General features: G+C 27.1%; 1 non-coding gene across 1 annotated transcript; it reads left to right on the top strand.

Moving 5' to 3' along the window:
* The first annotated feature begins 3,790 nt into the window (after positions 1–3,790).
* TRNAA-AGC (transfer RNA alanine (anticodon AGC)) lies at positions 3,791–3,863 on the top strand. Its single transcript has one exon. It is a non-coding gene; the product is annotated as a tRNA-Ala (tRNA).
* Positions 3,864–15,069: the final 11,206 nt, after the last annotated feature.

Below are 15,069 nucleotides of genomic sequence, written 5' to 3'. Positions count from 1 at the left end.
CCCCCACCCCCTACCAGCCCCCACCCCCAAAAAAAATTAAGTTTGTTTTTAAAAAATATTTTCAATTTCAACAATTATTTTCTAATCTAGTAAAAATAAAAGAAATTTTTCAAAAACATTTTTCATTCTTAAATCAAACACTAAAAATCTTTTTCGGAAAATATTTTGTACTCACCAACCAAACATGAGAAAATAAGTCAAAAATCAACTTGTTTTCCAAGAAAACATTTTCTAGGAAAACATTTTCCATGGAAAATGTTTTCCTTCATACCAAACACACCCACAATTTTCGCTCCGGGCGACGGCTGTGCTCTCGGTCAATTAATTTCAGCCCTTATTGCTTGTATAATTAAGTTAGTTTAACATTTTCAATGATAAATTATGTTCATAAAACTTGTTTCTTTGCTTTTCACTAATATTGTCAAGTCAATGATAAATTATGTACACAAAACTTGTTTCTTTGCTTTACGCTACGCAAGTGGCTTGCCCAATATTTTTTAATTTATAAAATTAAGATAAGGTTAATTTTTATTTTTTTGTCTTAAAATGTTTTTTAAGATAACCTAATTCATCATCACGTAGGATCAATGACGACTTTTTGTTGTTTCGAGACATATGTTGTCTATTGCTATTTTCTTTTGTTATTTGACTTAATATCAAATATTAAAAGTAGCTAATCATAGTATAAATTAAACTTTTGCGATTCATCCAACTCAAGAAGGAAAAGAGAACAAAAGCGACTATTAGTGAGGATCGGCTTTGGATGGCTATAATAGTACTTCATTTGTCCACTTTTAATTGTGATGTTGCGCTTTTCGAAAGTCAATTTGACTAATTTTCAAAGTTAATTTAGATTACATTAATTCGATATTTTAAACAAAAAAATATATATATTCAAAAACTATATGAAAAGTACTATTAATGACAATTTTTTGCATATCAATATGATAAAAAAATACATCGTAAAATGTTAGTCAAAGTTATTATGGTTTGACTCTAAAAAAGATTATGACAATTAGAAATGGACGGAGATAGTACTAATACTGTCTTTATTTCATATTAACTTAATTGATGAGGTAATGCACACTTATTAAAAAGAAACATTTATTCAATGACATAACTTAAATCATTTTTTTCACTATTGTCCTTTGTAAAATCATAAATATAACTTTGCAAGTAGTGCAATTTTTCTCCTAGAAAATATTAAACTTTATTAACGAAAAGGGTAAATATAGAAAAAATTCAAACATCTTAAACTTTGAACAATGAAAAAAATCCTAAAAATTCAATTAATATGAAATAAATGAAGTATTAAATTTAGTATAAAAAAAACTCCCTTAATTTATTAAATATACAAGTAAAATGAAATAACTATATATTTTTTATATAAAGATCAAATAAAATAAATCGAAAACAATATATTCAATTCAAAGAGGGACCATGATCCATTGTGTTTTGGACTTCTTGGGTCAATTTTGGACATTTATTGATGCGACAGAACTAGACGGAATGAAAAAGGCAAAATTGCTTCCATGTTTCGTGGTCAAATCATACATGATATTTTTAGAATACCTTTGAGTTTTTCTAGATGGGGCGGCTCAATTAATTTTGTGACTTAAAATCAAATTTGAACATGTGAGAAGAGTGTATATGACCTAATAATGAGGTATGTTATATGATATAATTGAAGAGAAATAATTACTTAAGATATGATACACTTTTATTTTACTAAGAAAATAATTTTGGATATATATATGATGGAACAATTTCTTTTTATTTAGATAAAAGACATGGTTGTAGTTTAAAACACTTTATTTGCCTTATCAATGTCATTAGTAGGGGTGTTCACGGGTTGGTTTGGGTCGGTTATTGGTCAAAATCAAAACCAAACCAATTTAATCGGTTTTAAAATTATCAAAACCAAACCAAACCTAATATAATATATATTTATCGATTTGGTTGTTATCGGTTTTGGTTCGGTTATTCGGTTATTAACCATATACATAAAATTAAAAGAAATAATTTATTCAAAACATGAAAAAAGTGACAATAATCCATTCAAAACGAAAAATAATTAGAATGATTGACATTACAAAACTTTCAATCATTGAATTTACTATGAATAAAGCTTCAAAATTCACTAGTTTTGTCCTAGAAGGAAGAGACATTGACATTTTTAGTCCCACAAAGAATTGTCATAGACACTCTTATACATGAAACCAATAAGATAGATGTTCTTACCTTGGAGTTTTTTACTTTCATAAGTAAATTATAAATAATTTTTGATGAATACATATATAAGATTTTTAAAATTGTTTATAAAACAGTATATTATGTATGTATAATAATAAAATTTATGTGTATTATTTATCGGTTTGGTTCGGTTATTTCTTTGGTTTTTTTCGAACAAAACCATAACCAAACAGGGGCGGCTCAACGTAATTTGAGGCCTAAAATAAAATTTTAATTGAGGCCTAAAATCTATATAAATATCAAATATAGTATTTTATTTTTTAAAACTTTTTAAGTGCAAATTATTACTTGATATCTTTTCTTAAAATGTATTTTTTCGAATGTCGTTTTTAATTATTAATTTTAAGTAATATTTTATCAATTCAACATTGAAAAATATTCTTTTGCTGAGGCAATCATTATATAAATTGTTAACATAATACTATAAGTAATAAGTTGACAAGCTTTACATAAAGATAAGAATTAGAACCATAAAATCTTATACAAGAAATTGATAACTTGGTATAAGTTATAACCCTACTTTAATATGTTTATGTAATACTTGAATATTTAAGAAGAAACAAACAAAAGAAAAATTGTAAGTCACTTTGTTGAATTTTTTCGACTATTTATTTATATTTTGACAGTGTATTACTCTAACTTATAAAAAAAAATAAAAAAGAAAGTGCAAAAGAATTTTAAAAAGATAAATAATACGAGTGTTAGCGAAGAGAATGTAAACATACAAAATAATATTTTCTTAATTTCTTCTATTTGATTGGCATTAAAAATAATAAAATAATATATATTTGTTTAAAATTATACATTTTATGTAAAAATAATTATTTTTTAATTAAAAAAATTAACACATAATTTTTTCTTGATGAAAATTTGAGGCCCCCAAAAGGCATGTGCCTTAAATTTATCAAGCAAGAGCCGGCACTGTAACCAAACCAAATACTATCGATTTTTTAAAAATCTAAAACAAAACCAAACCAAACCCTAAATAAAATCGGTTCATTTAATCGGTTTGGTTTGATTTTCGATTTGAATCGGTTTTTATCCAAATCGTGAACACCCCTAGTCATTAATATTATTCTATGATTATCTTATCTAGTTTAAAATATCTTATATGCTTTTTCTCCTCCTTATCAATATCATTAGACATTAATATTATTCTATCATTACCTTATTTCTTATTGTTATTCTTTCAAATCGGTTATTTTAACTATTCTATTGTTAATATTTTGCTTTGATATTTTCTTCTCAATTTCCTTACTTTTCCGCTTTCTTCAAACTGGTTTTATTAAAAAAAAAAAATCGAGCCAATGTTATAAATAAACTCCATACAATAATTCTCATAATATCGTTGACTACACAAATAATGCTTCATTAATATAAAATTTATAACCACAATGCCTATGATTCTATGTTCTATTCACCTTTTTCTTATGATACTACTTTGCTATCGGCCATTTATGAGTATATAGCCTTGCAACGTGGTTTTAATTTTGAGAATTGCTTATAATTTTTATTTTATGTCCAATAACTTCATTGTGGGGATGTAGCTCAGATGGTAGAGCGCTCGCTTAGCATGCGAGAGGTACGGGGATCGATACCCCGCATCTCCATTTCTTTTTTCCCATTTTTATTTTATTTTTGTGGATAATATATATGGGCCTTGGGCCCAATAACAGAAAAGCCCAAACAACTCAACCAACTATGCTTCACTTCAAAAAAGTCTAGAGATGTCAATGGGGTGGTGTGTGGTGGGGTGGGGCGAGTTGAGCTTATCCCGCAAAATTTTTAATCCGCTTCGCACCTCATGACAATTTTTTTCATTTTCAACCCGCCCCACCTTGCGCGCATAATTTTTTTTAATATTTTATTTTTCTAGTTAAATTTGATACTAAAAATATAATTCATAAAAATACATTTTTTCATTAAGTTATATTAATTTAAGGAAAAATTACTTATATACACATCATTAGTTTACTTATTTTCTATTATTCCCTTCTTTTTTTAAATATTACTAAAATCCCCTTATTTACTCCTTAAATCAAACTCCCGGATACATAACTCCATATCTCCTAACCCACGTTTCTCTCCCCAATTTCTATCTCCTGAAATCACGCCATATTCTCTCCCATGATCTTATCATTCTAATTTTGAATTTGAATTTCAAGATATTTCTCTCTCCAGTCAAAGGATTTCTCATTTCTTCTAGGTATTGTTTCAATTTCATTACTTTCGCTCATAGTTGTTAGTTTTTTTTAAAATTCAAAATTCTGATATATTTATGGAGGATCCTCCTTCATTCAGTTTAGGTATTACCCAGATAATGCCATCCAACACTAATCATGTTTATGACAATGAAGATCTAGGTTGGGCTGAGAATAGATCGAAAAAATTGCATGATCCCCTAGCCATGGCCAATATGAGTATCGAGAAGGTGAAGAAGGATGTGCCTTCTTCTTCAAAAGCAAAGATTGGAAAAACCCCTAAAAAAGGGATAGAAAAGTATCATCCCCAATTTCTCGTTCGAATCTACTCGAGGTAATGAATTCTGATCTATTTATGCATTTTTTTGTTGCTCAATGTTTGAATCAATTAGTGATTTAAATTTATGAACATTATTGAGAGATTAATGCTATCATATTGTGATGTATCAACGTGCAATTTAAATTTTGATTCAAAACCCTTTCTTTTAACTGACACAAATCTTGTCAATTTTTCTTCTCAATGTATCAAGTTATAAATATATTTATAATAGGTTGGATTATGTATCACTCTCAATTAAGGACATGCATTGTGTTGTAATATGCTTATTTAAGTATCAATCTTGACTTATCATATATAATACATAAATGACATTATTAAGGTTATTGTGTATTATATACAAATATTAATATTATGTATCAGATATAAATATAATAATCATTATAAGTTCAACTATATATTATTCAGCATGTATCATGTTTATACTATTTTATGTCTTTAACTGTTGTTAATTTGTCTCATTATAGTCTGTGAAATACAAGATAAAAATTCCTACACACTTTTTGAGGCTTGGTTCAATATACAACACAATGTTTATTGGAACCAAAGCACCATTTTCTTGTTGAATATGTACAATACATTATTCATCAAGGAAGCGACACAATGTAAGTTTTATAAAGTTTTGTTTTAAAGTATATGTTCAATTCGTTTTTTTAATGTATCTTCTGCATTTGTAGGGATTGTAGATTGTTTGTGGCCGCGTTTGCTGAATTTCTTACCGATGAAATCCCAATACAATTCAATGCTTTCTGATTTGACTATCACCGCACAAGATACGCAACCTTGCTATGAAAGTACGACAGTAAAAAAATCAAAGCAAGATATGTTAGTCATGATAATGACGATCCATCAATGCCTAGGCGTTATTTCACACCACCGGATCATAATGCCTTAGTTAATCTGGAATAGCTATTGTGTATCAATGGATACACAATGTTTTTTAGTTAGTACTCTTTTCAAGATACATTAACTTAAGTGTTGGAGCGTTTCTCCAAAAACTTATTTTGTTTGACTTTTAATGTCAATATATTTTGTTCCTTTAATCTCAGAATGTATATTGGTCTTCATTTACAAATTTTTATAATTAAAGAGTGTAATTAAATCAGCATCAATCAGAAATGCACATAAATTTGATTTAAACTTTTATTTCCTAACAGTAACAATTCAATATATTGTGTCAAAAAACATATAAAACCACAATACATTGAAATGTATATTACGGTTATAATGAAAAACTTATTGAATTGAAAATTATAAAAGTGAAACAAAATTGTATTCTAAAAAAGTCTATTAAAAAGTTGTAATCAATAGATATATTTTGTTCATTTAATGTTTATAACACAATTTTTTGATAATGTATATGATACAATAGTTGTAATAAATAATAATATATATGATACATATTTTCATATTTATTGTGACAAATACAGTGGTGAGTAACTTAATGGTATAATTTATGTATCATATAAGTACTCAGATACAACAACTTATTTAAAATAGATAGGTTATTTATGATTTAATGAATATGCTACATTAATTATTATGTATATGATACATTATACATAGTCTACATAATTCATTAGATTTTCCACATAATGTATATGATACAAACACACCTAAATATTTATATATCGGAGATAACATTTGCACACAAATCATAACAATTTATTGAATTGAACAACATAAGTCATAAATAAACGTATCAAAATAACATTAAACACAAAAATCATAACAAATTTTTAAATGTATCAGCAAAACTCAAAATTATTGAATCAAAATAACCAAAATAAACAGTAAACTTTATTCATGATAAAAATAAAAGTGATAATGGATTAATTCAAAAATTATTCAACAAAAACATGAATGTCTTATAAAAATAACACTTTCACTTTTCTTTTGGGAAGAAAGTATAAGTTCTTTTGTTGTGACCTTCTTGTCCACAATGTCCACAACAGTTTATGTTTACTGTTATCTTTTCATCTGCATTTTTTTTCTTCTTTTTCTTGATCTTCCAGCCAATTTTTTGTATCTGGGTGGCCACACAGTTTCATCTATAACATTGCTAGGAACCGACCAATCTTCCTTATATGGCATTGAAACCATTGGAACCTTATGTTTTTCTAATGCATCATGCTTGTAGTAATCAGAGCAATAAAGATGCATATCTGTGACATTTTGTCCTTTAAAACAGCAATTTAATGTGCGCAAGGTATCTCATCTAGTTGAAATCTACCACAAGTACATTCTTTCCTCTCAAGACAAACAATGTATTTTCTTCCAGCTTCATAAATTGAGAAAATAAATTCTGATATGGAACAACCTATGGACATTTAAAAGTAAGCGATAAATTTATTTCAAGAAATGGTGATCAAAACAGCCAAATGATATATCAAATTAGATAGAAAAGATAAAATTATGTATCATGATACATACCTTCATCTTCGAATGTTCCATCAAAGCTATGTATCTCACCACCAATTTTATCCGTTTTATCAATACATAATGGATACATTGTAAAATCAGGCTCATTTTTTTCACTTTTAAATATAGTCTAACACCCATGTCGTTCTTAATTTTCATCAGAGATGAATTACCTTCTATGATGTATCGGATTTCAATGTTTTTTCTTACCTCATTGATCTCTAACTCGACTGAAATGGCTGCTTTGAGATTCAAAAATGAAATTGATTACCCAACAACAATTTTGTCACTTTTGTACCCTTCATAATTAATTTCGCTCGCCCAAATTCCTGAATGCCTCAACAAAATAGATATATTCATCATGTATCGAGTTTCTTTTTGAAATTATGAATTTTTCAACCGGGTGTTCAAAAATCGTTTTCAATGAAGAAGATGAAATTTTGAAATTTGAAATCGTGAAACTGTCCCTATTAGGATATGGAATGATTATGATTAGTTAGGCGTTAATCTAGGAAATTAATATAACAATAATAAATTTAACATTATTTGTTCCTTTTTTAGCACAACAACATTCTGTTACAATGTATCTTTTATAATGTATTTGCATGGTACCTATGTATCCGGCTGCATCAATTTTCAAGGGATTTTTGTAATATTGGAATTATTAGGGAGATAATGTAATTTAGATCTTAGACTATGGGATTCCTTTAATTTTTACTTAATTTAATAGGATAGTGTCTTAAAAATTTATTTTTTACAGGTTAACTGGAAAAAATGTAAGAAATGGTATTATTTTTTATTGAACCATTTTCATTTACTATCTTGAATATTTTAATAGCTTTAAAGAAATTATTTTAATAAATAATGTTTTATCACTCTTATAACATGTAAAAAGTTAAAATTAAGTTTGAACCCACATAAAATCACATATATACCCGCCCTACCCCACATTAGTTTTTTTAAAAACCCACTTCAATCCGCCCGCATCACACCCGCTCCGCACAACCTTAAACCCACCTGCATAGCCTTAAATTCCGCCCCGCCCCACCCATTATCATCCCTAAATAACCAATCAATCGAAAATGAAGACAAAATTTAATACACAGTTTGTCTAATCTCTAATCCATATATAATCATCAATTTAGAGGTGTCAAATGGTGGTTTGGGATGAATTTGCGTCATACTAAAATGAATTGACTTGATTAATTAGTGGGTTATTGACCTGTTCAAAAGTTACTTGAATTGAAATGAATTAATTTAAAATGGGCTAAAATACGGGTCATAACCCGTTCAAATTCATTACATCTTTGTTGTAAGGCAGTTGATTTAGTTAGATTTATATTTATTCAATAGCATTATACTAAAACATTGTAATGAGAAGCTCTATAGTTCTGAAATACAATAACATTTGGCTCTTTCAGTAATATTACTTGATTCTATTTTTTGTATCTTTATATTATCCTGATATATATTTCATAAGCAAATTAATTCATAGCAATTCAATTGTTTAGTCATCTGATCTCAATCTAACTATATTAAATTTAACTATATCGTTTCAAGGGTAAACACTTTCCAAATTAGTTTCAAATATATAATTGTTATAATGCACGTATGTACTATTAGTAATATTAATATTTCATTCCATCGAATTCTTTTAATTCAAGGAATGTTTCAAATTATATTCCACCTGCAGGATGTAAACTTAAAGAATAATCATTTTGATAAATAACAAATTAACAAACTATTTTTGTGACTCTTGACCAGTTTATGTAGGTTGTTTATAAGCTAATGAGGTAATTAATAGTTTTTTTATGAATAGATCTGATTCAATAGCTATTTTTAATACAACATATAAAGTTTATTAATATCCTAGAAGAATGTTTTAATAGGCGAATCAAAATTTAAAATTTATGATTTTTATTTTAGTGTAACTCAATTCGTAATTACATATTTATAATTTTTTTAATATATATTGAATTTTTGATAAAAGAGAATATTAATTTTTTAGAAACATATAACTAGACCTTTGGATCTGTCCTATGTGTGTGTTTTTATCAAATAAGCAATGCCACGTCAAAAATTTATCCAGGTCATAGGACACGTGTCATTTTAAAGATTTTTTTAAAAAGAAACTGAGTTTAGTCGATCATCCATATAGGACCAAGAATAATTTAATAAAATTATCTAAATATGTATTGATGAATTATAATTGAATTATAAACTTTATATCTAAACACACAACATACATATATTAATTTGATATAAATATTCATAACGGACAAGCACATAGCAACATATACTCTAGGATGGTCAATCGAATATCCTTTATCGAAAATTTATAATATGTATATAAAAAGTCATACAAAATATATCGTCAAAATTATTTTATAAATATATACCTTTAATAAAATTTCTGACTTCACTATCAAAAATGATAAATTATTAACCTACCCATAAAGAAAGAGTCTCCACATCTACAAATTATTTTCCTTGACTGAAAATCTACTTCTGTCTAGCTGATTATTAGCCTTATTAAACAAAATTCAGGACCAAGTGTCAGATGGTATATAACAATGTATATCTCAGTTTTTTTATCGATATATTATTTTTAGTTTCTATATATCACGTTTTCTAAAGTAGCAAAAAACATCTAGATAAATTTAGTATTTAATTTAAATAAATCTTGATAAAAATAGTCGAGTTGATTATAGAAATAGAAAATTGTTTGGCCTGAAAAAAGGTGATCTCTCGTGAAAGATTGTCGTTATTTTTGGGAAGATTGATTCCATGATTCATTATATATATTCCCTATATGCCATTTTATTCGCAATAGAAATAGATCTAAACAGACGGCTTGGTATTGAGGGCTTTAAAAATAAATCAAAAATAATATCGCTTTGCTTGACCTAATCATTGTGCCAAGGGTTGGTTGTGCCTTGAGCAGCTTAGTTTCGTTTGCCGGTCTTTTTCTTCTTATAGTCAAGTGACTTTCAACTCCTTTCCTTCTCCCTGCTACTATCAAAATGTTGTTTTAGTTACACGACTCCTTTCACGGGAGATCGATAATAAAATGCATATTAGATATTTTTTTCTTATTTAAATCGCAAGTGATCAAATGAGATCATTTTTCTCATTATTTTTTTTTCTCTTGTAGGGTATTTTTTAAAGCTCCTTTTTTAAACTTGAAAAAATATATTTTTTAAAGAATTATTTTTTATAGAACCAAATTCAAAATGTGTTTTTTTCTTTGAAAGGGGTTGGGGCAGATGGGGGAGTGGGTGGAACAAACCATGACTTTGAGCATTTACACTAAAAAAAAAAATCAAAGATAAAATCTAATATTTCATGAAATTAACTTTTCCACAATATTCTTCTAGTTATTTAAGAAAAAAATTGACAAGTCTTCTGATAAATAGACATACAACCATCTTTTTTTGTTTTTGTTTGTTACTAAAAATGTTATCTGTCCGTTTCATGATTAATTAAACTTGTTTAACAATGATGATTATTGAGTTTAATTAGGTTCAATGTTTCTTATCTGAGGTAGATATGGGAACTCCTTGGTAAACTTAAACTGTATCTGAAAATGGTTTAACTAAAGAGATTAAGAGAGTAACTTACAATGATAAGAGTATTAATTAACACAGCAAAAAATAATTTTTCAATCTAGCGTTTGGTATTTATATTGGGATCCGATTAATTTGGATTTGAGCACTGTAGAGCCGATTTTTGAGTACGACACTCTCAACAGAATTTTTTCTGATCGATAACCAACGACGGAATTAGGTAGGGTTGAGGGATTTCATCTGAACCCCTTCAACAGAAAATAATATATTACTTATACATGATTTAAATTATTTTTCATGTATATACGGTAAATATTGAATTCTCTTTGACTATTTTATGTGTTTACTTTTGCATATTTTAAATCTCTTTGCTGAAAATTCTGACTCTGCCGCTATCGATAATATAGCCAACTGTTTATTTGATTGGAAATCTACTTATTAGCCTAGATTATTAGCTCAGATAGATAAAACATACATTGAATAATTGGTGTATGGTGCCTATATCATTTGAATGAAAAGATAATGACCATTCATATGTACAAAATACAAACTAACTACTATTTTTTTTGTTTAATTTCCATGCTTTAAGGTTAAAATTTTACTCAATCATTTTTAGGAGAAATTTAAATGACGCCGCAACTATTATTTTCGCTACATAGAATTTTATTTTTCACCAATATCATGAAGGTACAATGAGCGCGATAACCATAAAGTGAGCTAAATCTCAATTTCTAATTTTGATGGTATTTATTTAATGTCATAAACTAGTTATCTTAAATATCAATTTCTTCTCAATCGAGCACATTTTGAAAGTGAATCTTTAGGTACGATACACTTTTATTTGTAGTTTAAAATTCAATAAATTTATATTCATAAATTTTAAATTTTAACTTCGTCTCTGATTTGCGAGGCATCAACTTTTAAACTATTCAAAAAAGTAATGGAATTTGCTAGGGAATTTAGGAAGGGTCAAGTTAGATGAGACATCAATTCCATGTCTGTTTGGGGTATTTTGAACCAACCAACCACATCCCCAAAATCCTACCTGCCCCCTAAAAATTAAAATATGAAGAACAATTCCACCACTTCCATGTTAATATAATATTTATATTTATATTTTTAAAGTTTACGTGTATTTTATCAAAGTCGGAATTGAAATTTTAAATTTATGAATTCTAAAACAGAATCACGGAATAAATTGTTTGTACATGTTAAGTGAAAATTTCAACACAAGTGCAAAATTTATGCCAAAATTGTCGCGTTCTGCGAGCTCATAAATAGGAGTGGCAAAATTAGTCCTTACAAACATGTTCATCTAAATTTGGGACTGCTCTATGAGCTACTGAGGAACGAAAGACTTAATGTTGAAAGTCGACTCTCCATTTTAGGACCAACTTACTATCGAAGAAAAATGAATTTGCCGCTCATGTATTAGCTCAACTCATCAAAAAATTAAATTACTACAATCTAAATTAATCCATGAGAAATTTCATCAAAATATTTTTAATTTTTTTTTTATTTGATATGTTATATATAAATAATCATAATAATAATTTTATTAAGTACGGTATAATCATAAAAGAACAAATGAAAACTAAATTACGGCCCGCTTTTTAGCACATTTTGTTTCAAGTAATATTGTACACATCAATAACTCACTCATTAATTATTTCAAATTTATTTTAACTCACTCAAATTCAACTCAACAAGCTCATTTGATACCGTTACGTATGAATGATTTTTTAAATCGGTACCTTAATTTACTACCAATAATTATGCTTATTGATATATAAAAAAATATTATTATTTTCCTTAGTAACTTTTAACACAAACATAACAATATGAATTGTGATAAATGACTGAAACTCTTCTATTCTTACCAATTTAGGGTTTGAGCCTTTAAGAATGAGATTTTTTTTTTATTTGGAGTGCTTTCTTAAAAAATGAGTTATATAAACATTGTTGGTATGCTTCCTGGTCGCGATATAAAAGAAAGAAGAGCGACAAGATTTAATTCATATATGTAAATTTAAATTTAATTAAACTCAATACGATTATAAAGAAAGAAGAGTGACAAGATTTAATTCATATATTAAATTCAAATTTAATCAAACTTCAATACGAATATCAGATACGAAGTGACAAATTATCAATGCATGATTAGACGAGCTTCCAAGGGCACATGTTAGTTTTATGGTGTTGGGTCCTTAAGGCTACACGTTTGCAAACTCGACCGCTCATTTTGTTTGTTAGATAAATTAAAAAATCTGACTATATAGTTGAGATGTTAAATCATCCAACTTTAAATTTATCTAAATACAGTACCTTTTTTACAAAAATACAATGTATTTTAGTCGGTTATTTTTAATTTTTTTTTTTTTTATGCAGTTTGAGTTATCAAATTAGGATTTCTATTGACCGTAAAGCTTGATAATGCAAAAAAAAATTAAAAAAAATTGTACATTGTAAGTGCACATTTCAACACACGTATGCATATTAGGGGTGAAGCTAAATAGTTCTTATGACACTTGTTTAAGTTTGGTTTTCTAAAAGCATGTTTGGATGGCCGGTGTTATAACTTGTTATATTGTGGTATTTTGTTTGTTTAAATATAATATTTTTATTTTGATAGATAATTAAATTTATTTATATTGCATTGTTAAATTCATTGTTAGGTAGTGAGAAAATTTCTCATTTTATATAACGATTGATTTGGTATGATTGAGTTGTTACTCCTTTCTCTTTTTATTTTTTCATTTTTTACTTGTTATTTAAAAAACTCTTTTTATTATTTATACTATCTTTTTATGTAATTTCTACTTTTCTGGTAAGTTTGTCTTTCAAATTATTGATGTGTGACATTATGTAATGTCAAAAAAGATACGGCTTATCTAAATGTTGGATTCGTGAAATAATATAATATGATACGGTACAGTAAATACAATACAACATAATACAATACATTATGAAATAATATATAACAATCATCCAAAGAAAGTATAAATATATAGTTTAATCAAAAGTCGTGGTGATGAAGTGGTAAATATCTCAGCGAGGTTTGGATTCGAGTCCTTAAAATGAAGTCACATGTAATATTAATTGGATGAATAATTTTTTCCGATATTTGGTGTTACATTTTAGTTCTAAATTATACACCTTTTACCTGATTTGATTACAAATGTAATATAAAATTAACTAATTTCAATCTCCTATCAAGATAATATATAGTTTTTTTTTAGTTCAAATGAAGAATTTGCACATGATTAATTAGAACCGACAGACATAGGATATTAAGATACTATTAGTGATAGGACATGGATCTTGTTCCATAACTACTAGTAGTTATAATTATTATTTATTATAACATGTATCAAATCAAATAATAAAATGCTTTTTATATGTCGTTAATACAAGCTTATTATATATTCATGTCATTATCATTAATTAAACGAGAACAAAAAGTAAACACCAACGTTCAATCAAATGAATGAGACTAGAGAAACAAAATATGTCGTAATCATCATGAAATTATTTGCAAACAAACAAGTAGAGACTAGAGAGATTTAATTTCAAAATCAAGTCCCCGTAAATAAATAAAGTTCAATTTTTTTTAAAAATCATTCTCACCTTATCTAGCGAAACTCTCTAGATTAATTATAGTACAAGTTTTCGTCGTTGACGAATGTATCATGCAAAACAACTTTGGATCGGGGACTTGAGGTGAACTCCTGACATTTGGAGTTGTTCTTCTTTTTCTATTTTGGATGGACTAGTCTTTATTTTATATTCAGAGACGGTTTTGTATATTTGTACTTATCTTGTACTCCTGTTGTGATTAGTAGCTTGAGTACCTATTAATATCAATTTTTGAGAGATGTGTTATGTATATCTTGATTCTCCCTCCCGTTTCTATTTCCGATATTTATTCTTTATATTCTGCATTCATCTCTTTCGCGTAATAACTCGTTACTTCTTATTTCGAGCTATGAATTCAATTTATATACTGATAAAATGTTCATTAGTGTCATCATGATCGTAGATTTTGAATCATAATAAATTAGAGTATAGAAATACTCAATATATATGAGAATAGAGAGCATAAAAAAGTTACTTCACCTTCGTAAAAAAGGGAAAAGAAGGGACCCCCTTTATTTTTTCTTTCGATAGTTAATAGCATATAAAAGAAAAAGGAAGAAAATACAAGAAAGTGCTTATGTAAGATCCAATTATATATATATATATATATATATATATATATATATATATATATATATATATATATATATTTTTT

Source organism: Solanum stenotomum, chromosome 5 (genome assembly GCF_019186545.1).
Source record: "Solanum stenotomum isolate F172 chromosome 5, ASM1918654v1, whole genome shotgun sequence".
NCBI classification, from domain to species: domain Eukaryota; kingdom Viridiplantae; phylum Streptophyta; class Magnoliopsida; order Solanales; family Solanaceae; genus Solanum; species Solanum stenotomum.
The sequence above is the reverse complement of the archived record's forward strand: the minus strand, read 5'-3'. Positions and strand labels throughout refer to the sequence as shown.